General features: G+C 44.1%; 1 non-coding gene across 1 annotated transcript; it reads right to left on the reverse strand.

Moving 5' to 3' along the window:
* Positions 1-6975: 6975 nt before the first annotated feature.
* Positions 6976-7050, reverse strand: trnas-uga. The gene has a single exon. It is a non-coding gene; the product is annotated as a tRNA-Ser (tRNA).
* Positions 7051-7660: the final 610 nt, after the last annotated feature.

The following is a 7660-nucleotide window of genomic DNA, read 5'->3' on the forward strand; positions in this document are numbered from 1 at the left end:
TGTCTTGGTCACGTTGAGGGAGAGGTTGTTGTCCTGGCACCACACGGCCAGATCTCTGACCTCCTCCCTATAGGCTGTCTCATCGTTGTCGGTGATCAGGCCTACCACTGTTGTGTCGTCGGCAAACTTAATGATGGTGTTGGAGTCGTGCCTGGCCATGCAGTCATGGGTGAACAGAGAGTACAGGAGGGGACTGAGCACGCACCCTGAGGGGCCCCCGTGTTGAGGATCAGTGTGGCAGATGTGTTGTTACCTACCCTTACCACCTGGGGGCGGCCCGTCAGGAAGTCCAGGATCCAGTTGCAGAGGGAGGTGTTTAGTCCCAGGATCCTTAGCTTAGTGATGAGCTTAGAGGGCACTATGGTGTTGAATGCTGAGCTGTAGTCAATGAATAGCATTCTCACGTAGGTGTTCCTCTTGTCCAGGTGGGAAAGGGCAGTGTGGAGTGCGATAGAGATTGCATCATCTGTGGATCTGTTGGGGCGGTATGCAAATTGGAGTGGGTCTAGGGTTTCTGGGATTATGCTGTTGATGTGAGCCATGACCAGTCTTTCAAAGCACTTCATGGCTACAGACGTCAGTGCTACGGGTCGGTAGTCATTTAGGCAGGTTATCTTAGAGTTCTTGGGCACGGGGACTATGGTGGTCTGCTTGAAACATGTTGGTATTACAGACTCAGTCAGGGACATGTTGAAAATGTCAGTGAAGACACTTGCCAGTTGGTCAGCACATGCTCGGAGTACACGTCCTGGTAATCCGTCTGGCCCTGCGGCCTTGTGAATGTTGACCTGCTTAAAAGTCTTACTCACATCGGCTACGGAGAGCGTGATCACATAGTCATCCGGAACAGCTGGTGCTCTCATGCATGCTTCAGTGTTGCTTGCATCGAAGCGAGCATAGAAGTGGTTTAGCTCGTCTGGTAGGCTTGTGTCACTGGGCAGCTCGCTGCTGTGCTTCCCTTTGTAGTCTGTAATAGTTTTCAAGCCCTGCCACATCCGACGAGCGTCAGAGCCAGTGTAGTATGATTCAATCTTAGACCTGTATTGACTCTTTGCCTGTTTGATGGTTCGTCGGAGGTCATAGCGGGATTTCTTATAAGCGTCCAGGATAGAGTCCCGTTCCTTGAAAGCGGCAGCTCTACCCTTTAGCTCAGTGCGGATGTTTCCTGTAATCCATGGCTTCTGGTTGGGGTATGTACGTACGGTCACTGTGGGGACGACATCATCGATGCACTTATTGATGAAGCCATTGACTGATGTGGTGTACTCCTCAATGCTGTCTGTGCTAGCAAAACAGTCCTGTAGCTTAGCATCTGCGTCATCAAACCACTTTTTTATTAACCGAATCACTGGTGCTTCCTGCTTCAGTTTTTGCTTATAAGCAGGAATCAGGAGGATAGAGTTATGGTCAGATTTGCCAAATGGAGGGCGAGGGAGAGCTTTGTATGCGTCTCTGTGTGTGGAGTAAAGGTGGTCTAGAGTTTTTTCCCCTCTGGTTGCACATTTAACATGCTGGTAGAAATGAGGTAGAACGGATTTAAGTTTCCCTGCATTAAAGTCCCCGGCCACTAGGAGCGCTGCATCTGGATGAGCGTTTTCCTGTTGATTAATGGCCTTGTACAACTCATTCAGTGCAATCTTAATGCCAGCATTGGTTTGTGGTGGTAAATAGACAGCTATGAAAAATATAGATGAAAACTCTCTTGGTAAATAGTGTGGTCTACAGCTTATCATAAGATACTCTACCTCAGGCGAGCAAAACCTCGAGACTTCCTTAGTATTTGATTTTGTGCACCAGCTGTTGTTTACAAATATACACAGACCGCCACCCATTGTCTTACCAGAGTCAGCCGTTCTGTCCTGCCGATGTAGCGTATAGCCTGCTAGCTGAATGTTATCATTGTTGTCGTTCAGCCACGACTCCGTGAAACATAAGATATTACAGTTTTTAATGTCCCGTTGGTAGGATAACCGTAATCTTAAATCGTCCATTTTATTCTCAAAAGATTGAACGTTGGCTAATAGGATTGATGGAAGAGGCAGTTTACTCGCTCGCCGTCGGATCCTTACAAGGCATCCGGATCTGCGTCCGCGATATCTCCGTCTCTTCCTCACGCGAATGACGGGGATTTGGGCCTTGTCGGGTGTCTGTATGATATCCTTCGCGGCCGCCTCGTTGAAGAAAAAATCTTCGTCCAATGCGAGGTGAGTAATCGCTGTCCTGATATCCAGAAGCTCTTTTTGGTTATAAGAGACGATGGCAGAAACATTATGTACAAAATAAATTACAAATAACGCGGAAAAACACACATAATAGTACAATTGGTTAGAGGGCTGTAAAACGGCAGCCATCTTCTCCGGCGCTTGCTTAAACAAATGTGGTTTCTACTGACAATTGAGATGTACAAACTATGGCATAAGGGAACGATGAACGGATAAGAGGCAATCTGTAATTTTGTCATCAAAGTCTGGCATTCTCTGGATTTACGGTTCTTTCAAGACAACTGGGATCTCGGAAAAAAACAAGGTCAACTCATGACGTCAGTGATCTTCAGGTCGGAGCTCTAGAAAGAGGCCCGAGTTCCCCACTTGGAATTCCGAGTTGGATGACCATTCAAAACGTATTTTCCCAGTTGGAGCTAGTTTTTTTCCCGAGTTCCCAGTTGTCTTGAACTCACTGAAGCCTGAGATTTCCCAGTTCCGGGTTTTCAGTTGTTTTGAACGCAGCAGAAGTCATGCTGGCTTGACAGCGTGGCCAATGTATTCAACCTTTTCTGGCCCATGGTGTTGCATGTGAATATTTATCCTTTTAAGCTTGGAAATGAGACCCTTAAACCCACACTCTTGGACCACACACCCTCTCCACCAAATAGCAGGCAAGGGAAGCAAATTAGTGATTGCTTTGCTACGCTTGCAGTTAGCCACTGATTCCTTCCAAACCACTCATTGTTGAATTTGCGATTTCCAACTTGTATAATGTTAATGTCCAATGGCCGATGAGCATGATATGTTTTATCTATATTAATCCAGTATTAAAATGTATACACTCACTAACTGTAAGTCGCTCTGGATAAGAGCGTCTGCTAAATGACTAAAATGTCAAATGTCAAATCTATAATTTCTCTTCATATGACAAGGATTGAAAAGGATTGAAAAGGATTTTCCAGTAGATTGTTGACGTGATTCATGATGATGACTGCTTGTCTAGCTTGCTAGCTAAGATTTTGAAAGTATGATGTTGACATGATCAGTCCAATCAAAGCTATGGTACGTATAATGTGATTTGATGTAATTTTATCTGTGGCCAATGACCTTGGGCCTTCTTGGATGGGCACTTCAAGCTCTCCCTGTAGACTTTGCGGTGACGTAGTGTCCCCATAAGTAACAGAACACTGAGCCAATCACGGCGCAACTAGAGATCATTACCATCCCCTACTCTCTGTATTTTCCGCTGGCTGCCCCTCCACCACAGAAAGCACTGAGCTAGGCTGAAACACCTGCGTTTTGGAGCTGCCTTATTCATGAAAGCAAAAAAGCGACCATGTTTGTATGCGGCTTTATTAACTCAAAAAAATATTTTGTTATATTGTTTGCAAACTGATATGTGACACGTATTAATGGGCCTGTGCCCCACCTGCCCTGAATGACATCGCCACTGAATACCGCTGCAAGCTGTATTCATTACTGAACTTGTTTGTTGTGATTGAATGACAAACACACACCCAAGAAACACCCACATCAAACCACACCCCCAAGTCAACTCTCGTTTGCCTTCAGTCATGGCCGCTAGCATTTCTTAATGAGCATTGATGAAAAACAAGGCCAAATCAGGAAGTGCAGTAGCCCTTTAAGGTGGGACAGCCTAAATGAAAAAGGAATCTCTCTTCCCATTTCTCACTCCCATGATGAACATTTCTTCATCTCATTTTGATACTAGTTCTTTCTTCCTTAGCAGAATATATTGTGATGTGAAAATGTAGTACTGTAAGATACTGTATAGTAAAAACTATTGCCTAGGTTGACTGGTTACGATCTCTACCCAAAACCTTAACCCTATTGCAGCAGTGGTTAGCAAGTTTACTGGCTGGGTGACCTGGGTTCAAACCCTGCAAGGGGTGTGAGTTAACCTATTCAGTACATTTCACAGTCTTTTAAACAAAACTAAAGACATACAATAGAAGTAACAACAATACACTTTGAGATAATCAAATATCCAGAGACTAATGAAGGTTCCAACTTGAAAAGCGAGTTTCAGTTTGCTGCAATTGCGTTGGTTGGTGCTTCACCCTGAACGAACAGGGAACCCAACGCAGGTGCATTTCCTGCTGATGGATTTGTATTTCCATACATCTTCTGACAACTCCTGGGGGATGCAGGTCGTTAAGGGTAAATGTACTATACATGGATGCTAAATAAGCTGTTAAATAAAATCACCCTCCTCATCTTTCCAAAGCAGGCGTTCTCATGCATGCTAAGGCCAGAGACAAACTGCTAGAAATATCTTGCAAAGAAGAATCTTGGGCGGAATGACCTTGAGCATATGTTCATGTTTTTTCCTTTTTTCGCTGAAACGGAATTGCTACTTAAACTGCTATTTTGGCATCTTTGTTGTTCAGGGAATGCCACTGCAGTTGTCATTATTCCTGGGAAGCAATGGGAAATGCTTCATATGTGGTAAAGATTGTATGCTGAAGAAAAGTAAATGCAACAATTTCAACGATCTTACTGAGTTACAATTCATATAAGGAAATCAGTCAATTTAAATGAAGTCATTAGGCACTAGTCTATAGATTTCACATGACAAGGCAGGGGCACAGCCGTGGGTGGACCTGGGAGGGCATAGGCCCACCCACTTGGAAGCCAGGCCCAGCCAATCAGAATGAGTTTTTCCCCACAAAAGGGCTTTATTACAGACAGCAATACTTCTAAGCCCCTCCCACCCCCCCACCCTCAGACGATCCCGCAGGTGAAGATGCCGAATGTGGAGGTCATGTGCTGGCGTGGTTACACATGGTCTGCAGTTGTGAGGCCAGTTGGACATACTGCCAAATTCTCTAAAACGACATTCAATTACAGTACCAGTCAAAAGTTTGGACACACCTACTCATTCAAGAGTTTTTCTTTATTTTTACTATTGTTTACATTGTAGAATAATAGTGAAGACATCAACACTATGAAATAACACATATGGAATCATGTAGTAAACTAAAAAGTGTTTTATATTTGAGATTCTTAAAATAGCCACCCTTTGCCTTGATCACAGCTTTGCACACTCTTGGCATTCTCTCAACCAGCTTCACCTGGAATGCTTTTCCAACAGTCTTGAAGGAGTTCCCACATAAGCTGAGCACTTGTTGGCTGCTTTTCCTTCACTCTGCGGTCCGACTCATCCCAAACCATCTCAATTGGGTTGAGGTTGGGTGATTGTGGAGGCCAGGTAATCTGATGCAGCACTCCATCACTCTTGGTCAAATAGCCCTTACACAGCCTGGAGGTGTGATCAACATTGTCGTGTTGAAAAACAAATGATAGTCCCACTAAGCCCAAACCAGATGGGATGGCATATCGCTGCAGAATGCTGTGCTAGCCATGCTGGTTAAGTGTGCCTTGAATTCTAAATAAATCACAGACAGTGTCACCAGCAAAGCACCCCCACACCATAACACCTCCATGCTTTACGGTGGGAAACACACATGCGGAGATCATCCGTTCACCCACACCGCGTCTCACAAAGACACAGCGGTTGGAACCAAAAATCTCCAATTTGGACTCTAGACCAAAGGACAAATTCCATTGCTCGTGTCTTTTTATTGGTGTCCTTTAGTAGTGGTTTCTTTGCAGCAATTCGACCATGAAGGCCTGATTCACACAGTCCCCCCTCTGAACAGTTGATGTTGAGATGTGTCTGTTACATGAACTCTGTGAATCATTTATTTGGGCTGCAATTTCTGAGGCTGGTAACTCTAATGAACTTATCCACTGCAGCAGAGGTAACTCTGGGTCTTCCATTCCTGTGGCAGTCCTCATGAGAGACAGTTTCATCATAGCGCTTGATGGTTTTTGTGACTGCACTATTATTCTACAATGTAAAAAATAGTAAAAGATAAAGATAAACCCTTGAATGAGTAGGTGTGTCCAAACTTTTGACTGGTAGTCATATGGCAACAGCTCCAGTGGACATACCTGCAGTCTGCATGCGAATTGCATGCTCCCTCAAAACTTGAGACATCTGTGGCATTGTGTTGTGTGACAAAACGGCACATTTTAGAGTGGACTTTTATTGTCCCTAGTACAAGGTGCACCCGTGTAATGATCATGCTGTTTATCAGCTTCTTGATATGCCACACCTGTCAGGTGGATGGATTATCTTGGCAAAAGAGAAATCCTCACTAACATGGATGTAAACAAATGTGTGCACAACATTTGAGAGAAATAAGCTTTTTGTTAGTATGGAACATTTCTGGGATATTTTATTTCAGCTCATAAAACATGGGACCAACACTTTACATGTTGTATTTATATTTTTGTTCAGTGTATATATAGAATGCTAGTCAAACTCTTTAGTATGCTTAAATTCAGCAAATGCTTTGTTATGAAGACCCCTATAGACCCATGGGGCAACGCACAATTGGCCCAGCGTCGTCCAGGGTAGGGGAGGGAATGACCGGCAGGGATGTAGCTCAGTTGGTAGAGCATGGCGTTTGCAACGCCAGGGTTGTGGGTTCGATTTCCACGGGGGGGCAGTATGAAAAATATTAATAATGTATGCACTCACTAACTGTAAGTCACTCTGGATAAGAGCGTCTGCTAAATGACTAAAATGTAAATATTCTACACGATCATGTCAGCTCTTTGGGTTCATATGTATGCCTGCACATTCAATTCCACCCGTTTATGCAATCCTTTCATTTTAGTCATTCAGCAGACGCTCTTATCCAGAGCGACTTACAGTTAGTGAGTGCATACATTTTCATACTGCACCCCCGTGGGAATCGAACCCACAACCCTGGCGTTTCAAGCGCCATGCTCTACCAACTGAGCTACGGGGGGCCTTGACAGATGAATTGGCTTTTACCCATTTGTACAGGATAATGAGCCTCTGCAATCATTGCATTTGGGAAATATGACACTTTTCTGCTGCTCCCCAGATTATTAAATGCACACTTTTCTATTCTATAGCAGTAATTCAATCATGCATGAGAGCTTGACTATTAGTTCTCTGGTCGAGTCGAGGTCATTTCATTGATGCTGTTCACAGAACCATCGCTGGAGATGTAAAGGCGGCGGCTTTCTATCTTCTTAGTAGGCTGATGAGCTATCCTCATCTTTGTTTGCTTCACACTCCTTGCACTCAGAATAACCGATTGAAAGCACAGCAGATGCAGGCCAATCGGTATGCCCCATTACACAGAATGTAACCCGCTGTGAACTTCTGTTTCACTTTTTAAAAGGCTACCTTCTTCAGCCACTGTTCAATGCCATGTAATCAATGTCACAAAAACTCCCAATGACCTGTACTTCCCTAGTCAAAAAATCCAATAGGATTCCATTAAAGAAATCAGATTTTGGAACATATCCTATAGGATAGAATCGTATAGGACTCCAATAGGACTGGTTCCAAAATCTGAAAAGATGTTTCTATTGGTAGCCAATTCAAAAAC

The sequence above is a fragment of the Coregonus clupeaformis genome, chromosome 14 (assembly GCF_020615455.1).
Source record: "Coregonus clupeaformis isolate EN_2021a chromosome 14, ASM2061545v1, whole genome shotgun sequence".
In the NCBI taxonomy this organism is placed as follows: Eukaryota; Metazoa; Chordata; class Actinopteri; order Salmoniformes; family Salmonidae; genus Coregonus; species Coregonus clupeaformis.